The sequence below is a fragment of the Heterocephalus glaber genome, unplaced genomic scaffold (genome assembly GCF_053883595.1).
Source record: "Heterocephalus glaber isolate CG9 unplaced genomic scaffold, H.glaber_assembly_v1.0 deba00001472, whole genome shotgun sequence".
In the NCBI taxonomy this organism is placed as follows: Eukaryota; Metazoa; Chordata; class Mammalia; order Rodentia; family Bathyergidae; genus Heterocephalus; species Heterocephalus glaber.
The window spans coordinates 2,390,045-2,399,597 of record NW_028258315.1 but is presented as its reverse complement, the minus strand read 5'-3'; positions in this window follow the sequence as shown (position 1 = coordinate 2,399,597).

The window sequence follows — 9,553 nt, the reverse complement described above, 5'->3', positions numbered from 1 at the left end:
GGGCCAGGGAGGGGAGAGGGACAGGATGGAGTCCCACGGGGTTTTCCAGGCGGACTCTGTCCTTCAAATATGGCCCAGAGGAGGCCTGAACTTTCCTCCTTTGCTATGAAAAAGGATTAAAAATCATAAGTCTTCTTAAAATTTCCCAATTTCTATTTTATTTTATTTTTGGTCATGTTGGGGATGCAACCCAGGGCCTTGTGCGTGCCAGGCAAGTGCTGTACCACGGAGCTACACCCTCAACCTAAAATCTCAATTTTTAAAAACCAGTTCTTTATGGGAAAAAAAAAAAACCCCTGACCATAACCCATTATTTTATAAAACAGACCTCAGATATGATTTTAACTTCCACAAGGAAGCAAAAAAAAATACATTTTATGCAGCTTCTGGTAAACTCTCAGAATCTTAGAGGGAGGGAGATCTAAGCTGCGTAAGCCCCGCACGCACAGGCCATGGCGCCTGACCGCTGATTGGCCCCAGCTGGCCAAGGTCAGTCCCCACTGTGGCCTTGGGGAATCGGCCCTTGAGCCCTGCGTGTCTGTCTCCCGCTGTAGAGGCAGGGCGTCCTCTGTCTGTCTGTGAGCTCCGGTGGCGCCTATCACTGTGGGATCTAGGCACAGAGACAAAAACATCAGGCAAAACACACATTTGTGTATTTCAGGAGGAAATGCCGTCTGGCTTCCGGTAGTCTCCCCCTGGGCGGAGGCTGCAGTAAGGACTTTATCCCAGGGCTACAGCCCAGACGAAGGAAAAGTGTGGGCAAAGCCAGCCCAGGGCTCCTTCTTTGTTTTTACTTGTAAAAGATGCAACAGATTGGTTTGGCAAAACTGCTGGAGTTTTTAAATGCGCTACTAGTTTGTCTTCCTTCACACAGGAAAAACCCTCTACTCAAAGGGATAAGAAAGTGTTTCTGCTCCCTCTTTTCTCTCTCCTTTCCTCCCCCCTTCACTTCTTATGCTTTCCCTCCCTCCTCTCATTCTTTTTCTTCTTTTCTTTTTTCTTGCCTTTTCAATAAAGTTGTTTAAATTGTAAAATAATATGCATTCATGGTACATTTTCTTGCCAATTGGGCATGGTGGCACATGCCTGTAATCTTAGCTCTATGGTAGGCAGTGGCAGGAGGATGAAAGTTCAAGCCTAGCCAGGGCAACTAATTCAGTGACTTAGCAAAGCTCTGTCTCAAAGTAAAGCATAAAAGTTGGGACAGCTGGGAGTGTAGCTCAGTGTGAAGGCCCCGGGTTCCATCTCCAGTGCCAAACAAGGTGAAAACAAAACCCCAAACAAAGCATGAAACAATAATAACAAACCCCCACCAAAACATGCACACAAAACAAAAAACAAAATTCCAAACAGAGTATAAAGGTAAAAGAGAAAATATTTTCCTTCACTTAAGGCCCTGCTTAGAATCTTTCTGAAGCTTTCCTCCGTGCAAACATTTCTCTCTCTTTCTTTCTCTTTCAAGATCTTCAAGGGGAACGGAGCCATACTCAAAGTATTGTTCTGCCACTTGTTTCCCGCATGCATCGGATACCTTTCCACACAACACAAAGATCCACTCTGCATATCGTAACTACTTAGCAATCTACTGCATGGTTGTATTTTAATTATTTTAAGCAGTTTCTAAAATTGATGTTAATTTTTTTCCAGTTTGGGAGGAATTACAAACAACACTGCCATGTACACCCCACTGACACATGTACTTTTTGCACAGTTGAGAGAACATACCCTCAGGATAAATTCTTCACAGTGGAATTGCAGGGTCAAAGGGTATGTGCATTTTACATTTTAATAGATATTGCCAAATTGCCCTGCAGAAAGGCTGTACCAGTTTACAACCCCATTAACATTCTATGAATTGCCTATTTCCTCAAAGCCTTGCTGACTCCAGGTCCAATCAGACTTTTAAATCTTTGCCAAAAAGCAACAAATAGTCATTATTGTTTTAATTTGCATTTTAATTATGAAAAATTGATCCTTGTATACACGCTTATGGCCTATTTGCCATAAACATTTATTATTTATTTATTGAAACTATGCTCTTAACTATTGTCCATTTCTGTTGATTTTTTTAGTAGTTTTAAGGATTAATGTATAAAATCTTTGATTTGTCATTAGTCTTTCACTTGTTGATAGGCCACATTTTCTTTTCACCTGTTTTTATTTATTTATTTTCTTTTTTTTGGTACTGGGGATTGAACTCAGGTCCTTGCGCTTGTGCAGCAGGCAACAAAACCACTGAGCTAAATCCCTGGGCCCTCTTCACCTGTTTTTAAATGAATAGACGTTATCAGCGATTGCAGATTCCAACTTGCCTGCTTTCCTCTGGCAGCACTGAGGCTGTGCCACGTCATGACGAACTTTGTCTCCACGGAGAAGACTTAAAACTCAGCCACGGTCCCCCTTGAGCGCTCCTCTGGTTTGCATTAGAAATGCGTCTTCTCTGATTCAGGCATCTACTTCGGTGTACAGAGTGAGGTGGGGAAGTGATTCAAGGCGATCCTGTTGACTCTGTGTAGCTCAAGATGTCAGCTCCAGGGGTGTGTGGCCAGCGAGGCTCTGGGCCCCCATGGAAACAGAGAAGATGTAGCAGCCTTTGTGCGAGGCCTGGGCAGGGACTCCCCACCTTCTCTCCTCAGATCAAGAGTGCTGTCCATTTCCAGGCAGGAAAATACTTGGCTGCTCTTTGATAACCGCAAAGAGTAGACGGGAAGACAGCAAGGACATTGAAAGAAAAATGGAGAATGGAGGACTTGTATTAGAGAGGGAGGAAAACAAGTTTCAAATGGAATTAGTCAAATACATGCACGCTCTCAGAACCAATAGGGCTTTTTTTCTACTTTGACCATAGAAATATAGAAGATGGAGGATCCTGAGCTGAAGAAAGAATTGAACAGAAGAATTTTGCTCCTCTTTTGTTTAGCTCTGCTAGAGAAGGAAATGAGAAAAATAAAACTTTCTGTGGCTACTCTCCTTGCAATAATATTTCTGCAATATATTTTCTTGACTTAACACATAAAAATTGCTACAGGGCACTCAACATGTCTCATCCGTATGCAGCCTACGGTTGTAATGTTTCTGCTATAGTTCCTAAATATGTGGGGTATTTTTCCCTTAGAGACCAAATAAGTTAATTGCACAATCAGTCACACTGGAGTTTTATATTTCTTGGCATGAGTGATATGATATGTGTGTTGGCAAAGACCTACATGACTTTGATTTGCAACATAAATAATATAATCCTGTAGATCAAATTCCAGGTAATTTAATTGAAAGTACTGAAGCACTCTTTCCCCTGCATCTACCTCATGGTAAATTGCATAATTTGTATAATTATAAGTTGATTTGTTGAGGATTGATTTCATCATTAAAGGTGTAACGTTACAGCTGTGAACACTGATTATCATTTGTTGAATACTCACTCCACATGCTATATATAGGAGTTTGAATGTATATATGTATAATAGTCACACGTATCCATTTTACATAAAATATGCATATATATTCTAGTTTAATCTCAGGGCCCCCACAAGGCCTACAAACCCAGTTGGCCGCTCTCTAGATGGAAGAATTAAAGTTCAGCTTGAGCAAGTACCTAGTGTGAGATCAGCGAACTACCGAGTGTGCAGATGAGTCCTGATCCAGGACACTTTGACCCCAACCTCTGCTGCGACCAGGATGGCTTCCACGGAACTTCAGTGAGTTAGCTGGAGTCAACACCAGTTCTCCCCTTCTTTCCTGTCACCCTGCATCTCATGGGGCATGGATTTGTTGCTGTGGCACCCGCCTGCTGCTGCTCTGTCCCGAGGCCGGCAGCCCCGGCCTGGCCCCTAAGCTCAGGGTGAGAGGTGGACAGGGCACCTCAGCCCACCGTCTGCTCCAGTCCTCCTTCGAGAGACCCCAGCCCTGTCCAGCCCACGCGAGCTCTTTCCAGGGTCTGTACCCGGTGCTCCCCTACGGAGCCCAGGAACCCTGAGGATGCTCAGGGCTTTGCTCCCCAAGTCAGAGTGACCTTCCCCCACCCGGTGTCATTCCTAGCCCCTCCACTCCTCGTCTGCCCTGTGTGGTCAGCGTTCTGGAGATGATGCGCCCCAGTCACTGTCCCCCTCCCTGGGTAGGGCCCTAGAGGACGTGCGCTCTGCAGCCTTTATCTCATTTTTTTGTTTTTGTTTTTGAGACAGGGACTTGCTATGCAGTTCAGGCTGGCCTTGAGCTCACTGTGGAGCCCAGACTGGCCTCGAACTCCTGGTGAGCCAACTGCCTCAGCCTCCTGGGTCCGGGGATTATAGGCCTGTGCCACCATGCCTGGCTTTTAGTCGTACCTGGGTCTCCTGCTTCTCCCTGAGCCAGGGAGCACTTTCCTAGGAGCTTAGGAGCTGTGTTATTTTCCCCGATTCACTCGTATACACACTTAACTGAACTCGGCTCTGCCTTCTGCGCGGTATTTCTTCCCCCAGTCCGCAGCAGGCTGCCTGCTGCCCACATTCAGCACCTGCTCCCTCTCTCCAGCCTCCGGGGTGGGGGCCTCCGTGTGCTGGTGTTGCCTGCCAGACAGCTCCACTCGGGGGCTGAACTTCAGGCCTGCAGCCACTCCCCTCCCCTGGCCGCCCCACCTGCACTTCCTGCCCAGGACTCAAGCTCCTTGGCCCCAGGGCCACCCCCGCCCTGCCCTCAGGCCACAGCCAGGGAAAGGCCTCGGGCCTCCCTCCTGTGCTTGGTCAGAAACTGAGGCCCGGAGGCCGCCTGCCCTGCCCTCGCCCACCCAGCGCCCTCCCAGACCGGACCTCCACCTCCAGGCCTGGGCTGCAACCCCACGGCCTGTGGGCGCCCCACTCCACCCTGTGCTCCTGGGTTCCGAGAGTCCGGCCTCAGAGGGGCCACTGGAGGAGGCTGCGGCCGCCCACCGTCACTGTGTCCCCAGGACCAGCGGTTCTCTGCCCGATGCGCTTCCTGGGCTCCCGGGCTCCCTGCTCGGCCGCAGGCTCAGGCGCAGGGTCCAGCCGACACTGCCCCTCTCCCCTCTCCCGTGCGGACGTGGACGCAGCCGGTGGCCGCTCCCCGCATGCGCGGGGTGCCTTCCTCGCCCCGGCCGGAGACGCCAGTTCATTCCCATTCCGGGAAACAGGCTGTGCCCTGACCTCGGCCCAGCCTCGCCGTGCCCCCTGCTGTGCGGTCCGCGCGTTGCCTCGAGGAGGCCCCACCCTGGCCTGGCACAGGCGTCCAGTCCACAGCGAGGCGAGGCCAGCAGGCGGGGCAGGGGCCGGGCCTTGTGCCCTTGCTCCTCCTCCGTGCCAGGTGCGGGACAAGCACTAAAGTGCCGCACGGGTTTGCAGCTGGACCAAGATCCCCAGAGCTCCGTCTTACCATTCGATTTCCTCCTTCTACAATTTCACCCAAGCACCCGTGTTTTACTGACAATGTGTGATGGGCCAAAAAGCGTCAGAGGCAAAAATCACACAGCATCCATTATTATTAAAATCTATAAGGAACTCTGACAATGCAATAGTAAGGAAACAAATAATCTGGCTGTAAAATGGGCCAAGGACCACATGGTGGGTCAACTAATGGTCGACTTAGAACGCCCAGCTAAACTGGGTCTGCGTGGTTCTGGGCGTGGAAGACCGCCTGAGGATTGTTGCCACGGGCATAAAAGGGGACCTGCAGGGGAAGACCGTGGGCTATTGGTTTCCCTGGAGAAGCCTGCCGTGGTGGCTGGTTTTCCTGATGTGAACTCGGCTGCGCCCATTGTTAGAGGAGCTCAGGGTCTCGCTGTCACTGTCCCTGGCTGCCATTCTGTCAGGGGAGCGCTGGGCTTCACCTTGAGCCTGGCTTCCCAGCTCCAGTGCAGGAAAGACTTCATCCTTCAGTGCACAAATCCTCCACCCCACTGGCCAGGTTTTCTGCCTTCCACTGCTGGGCCTGGGCCTTCCCAGTGTAGATCCTCAATATGGACTTGCATGAGACACTGCTGCGGGCTCTCGGCCTTCAGCTGGACTTGTGTGGGCCATTGCCCTGGGATCCAGGCCCTCGGCTGGATTCTTTGGGTCTCTGGTGTGTGGACAGATCTCTTGCACTCCTCTGCATTTGACTTTTTGGATGAATATTATAAAATAATCCTATAAATTATGTGTTCTGTATAAAATCTATTCCCTTGCAAAATCTGACTACAACAAACCAGAATAGACACGTCTTAACAGAAGACAGGAGAGTGGCTGAATGATATGGGAAAAGACATTTGGCACCTGGAATCATCAGAGAAATGCAAATGAAAGTGACGGTAAGGTATTGCTTCACACCTGTTAGAATGGTGATCACCCACAGCCAGGATTTGGGCAGATGGACAGAAGGAGGCTCTCTGGCATGCTGCTGACCGGAAGAAAATGAGCACAGCTGCTATGGGAGGTAGTGTGGAGAGTCTCCCTAAATGAAGAACACAGCTACCACACGATCCAGCAGTTGGCTATTGTGTGAACCTCTAAAGGAAATGACCAGTATGTGGCAGATGCCACACTCTCGAATTCATGGCAGCACTTGTTATCCACATAAGCAAGATAAGGAATCAACCTTTCAGCTTCAGCACGTCCTTCAGTGGCACAAAGAGCACGTGGCACATACATACAATGGAATAGCAGACAGTCTTTAAAAAGAACTCCTGTCATCTTTGGAGAACATTTTGATAAGTAAAGTAAGACAAACACAAAAGACTGCATAATCTCACTTAGATCAGGGATAGAAAAGAGTTGAATTCACAGAAACAGAGTAGCATGGTGGTGGCCCGGGACTAGGGGGTGGGGAGATGTTGGAGAGGACACAGTTTCAGCGGGAGAGCAGCTCTGGAGACACACTGCACCCTGCACTGGGAGTAAACAATGATGTGTTGTATACTTGGCAGACAACTGCTAGCAGAGTGGATCTTAAATGTTCTCATCACAAACAGTGAGAAGTCTATGAGGTGATGGGTCTGTTAATTAGCCTGATTTAATCACTTGACAACATATACATTAAACCAAGCCATCACTTGGTACATGGCAGTGTACAAAATAAGGACAAAACAAACCTTAGCCCAAGTACAGGGCTGTGCAAATCCCCAGGGTGGGGTTCTCCCATCCAGCCAGTCCTGGGCGTGGAAGGGTGGCTTCTTGTCCTGTGGGGTCAGGAGGCTTCCCTCGTGGAAGGGCGGCTGTCTCCTCTGTCTCCAGAGAGGGTTTGGTGGACTCGAGTGATCGCCGCGTGGCCTTCAGGATACACGGACGACTCTGTTCTGCTCTCAGGGTCCTGGCTTATCAGTTGCTCATTCTCAGCCCAAAGTCATCATAGCTTAGTCCATGGCAGGCACCGTTCTCAGCACCCGAAGGGGCTTCTCATTCACTTTTGCAAGAGCCCTTAGAGGTCAGTGCTGTCGTTGTCCCCGGGGTAGCAGTGAGGAAACAGGCCCAGAGAGGCTAAGTAACTTGCCCAGGGTCACAACACAAAGTACCTGGTCTGGGATTCAGACCTGGGGCGGCGGCTCGGAGTTGTGGATCTCCAGGTGACGGCGACTCACCTGAGCCCCAGGGGTGACGACCCCATCTCGGGGTGCAGTGGAGCAGACACTTGCGTTCACTCACGACACGACTCAGTTAAGTGTGGCTGGGCATCCTGTAGAAGGCGGGAAACTGTAAGAATATCGATCCCATGGAAACTGGGAAATTCCACGAATCAGAGGCCACATCCCAGACCGGTGTCCCTGCTGGAGTAGCCCAGTGGTGACGGGAAGGGGTGGCTGGGTGGCACTGGGAGGAAAGGGATCTGCTGAGTGCGGTCCACTGTGGTCTCTGCTCCAGGTGGTCTTTGGGGCATGGGAAGAAGCCACTGGGCCTATGGCCTGCCAGTGACATTGTCCCACCCTGACCAGCCCCAGGACATCTCGGATGGCAGCCGCTGGGCCCCAGGCACTGGCGGATCCTTCGCAGACAGGGATTTTACACCACCCCGATTTCCTCACGGCCTTCTGTTCTCATTGCTCAGGGCCTGGCCGGCTTGGTAGCACCCTGGGTTTGCTGCCTTCTGTTAACTGCCCACTTTCCTGTCTGCTATTGGTACTTCTAGAGCTGGTGCTCCAAGTCTTTCCCGAGCATTTGCTTCTGGGTGAGCCCCAACCAAAGAGGGGCTGAGTGGGCATGTCTGCGTGCACCCAGGGCACAGCCTGGCGTTCTCCGGTCTCTTTTCCTGGCTGGCCTGGCCTGCCCCTGGGCCTTTGCTCCTTATTTAGCAGGCCTACTGAACCAGTGCCCACTCACCCCCTCCCCAAGTAACTCCTCGCTGACTTTTCTCCAGGGAAGAGGTGGTAAAGTCTGAAAGAGCTTCCCAGAAGGACTGGCTCGCTCTCACTCTATTGTCCTGCCAGGAGGAGAGGTTGGAGGAGTCCACCTTCAGCAGGGATGGGGTCCCTTCCTGGACAGAGTGACCCTTCCTAGGGGTGCAGCGGCAGAGCCCTAGAGCTGTTTGGAAGCCAGTCTGCTCCCTGCCAGGCTTGGAGCTGATACCACTGACTTCAGTGATCCCTTTATCCTTCAGATTGCTTCTGATTTAGTGCTAAAGCCTCGCTTTGGCTCTTGGGTGTGTTTGTGATAGCAACGAATGTTCATTCCCCAAAAGAGCAAATTGAGGAAACGGGAGGAACTGAGCAGCCTGGCCCTCAGAGCAGCGGATGGCTCAGGCGTGTGGCAGTGGGAAGCCGCCTTCCCCCTTCCCCACTCCCAGCTCTGCTCTGCTGTCCTGGTCCCTGCCGGGCATCACCCCCTGTGTGGAGCCCACATTCTGAACACCGAATGCAGACTCCGTTAAGCCCTGCATTTGCCTTCTGACTTGGATCAAAAGCTGTAGCAGGACCATTTAGAAGCAACCTCATGCAAGTACACTGTGACACGACTTCACCCCTCGGATGAAAGAATAGTGACCTCCAGGAGGGACAGCGGAGGAGGTCTGCGGGCAGCAGGACATGACCTTGTGCTGCTGGCTGCAAATTCACTGCTGGTGACCAGGAGGCTCTTGCGATGTTTCAGAGGGCACCTAATGCCCCTCTGCTGCTGAGGTGCTGAATGTGTAAGCATCGGATTATTTATGTACCTGTTGAAGGTCCTGTGGCTTATGCTTGTCTGGGTGGAGGTGTCCAGCACAGAGACTGAGCCGTCTGGGCCAGCAAGTTGGTTCTGGGACCTGTGAGTGGGAAGGTTTGTGGGAGTGGGCTGTCTTAGGGAAACAACGACACTCCCATTTCCCCGAGTAGAACTCAGCTCTGTATGACGTAAAAGTTATGCCCCATGGACTAACTCAAACGGTGAGATTTCAGGGAACAGGGAGCGGGGGGCGGGGTGGGTTTGGGGTTAGTGAGGCAAACAGAGAATGTAGGGGAGATCTTATCTGCAGAGCATTCTGGCCCCGCCGTGAGTCACTGTGCAAGCAACCAGCCATGGGCCTGGCTGAGGGCGGGCTCTTGCTTCTACCGAATCAAGGGTGACTAAAAGATACGGTAGTTTTCATTTCCTGTGACTCATACCAGAGCTGTGTTGGGCAA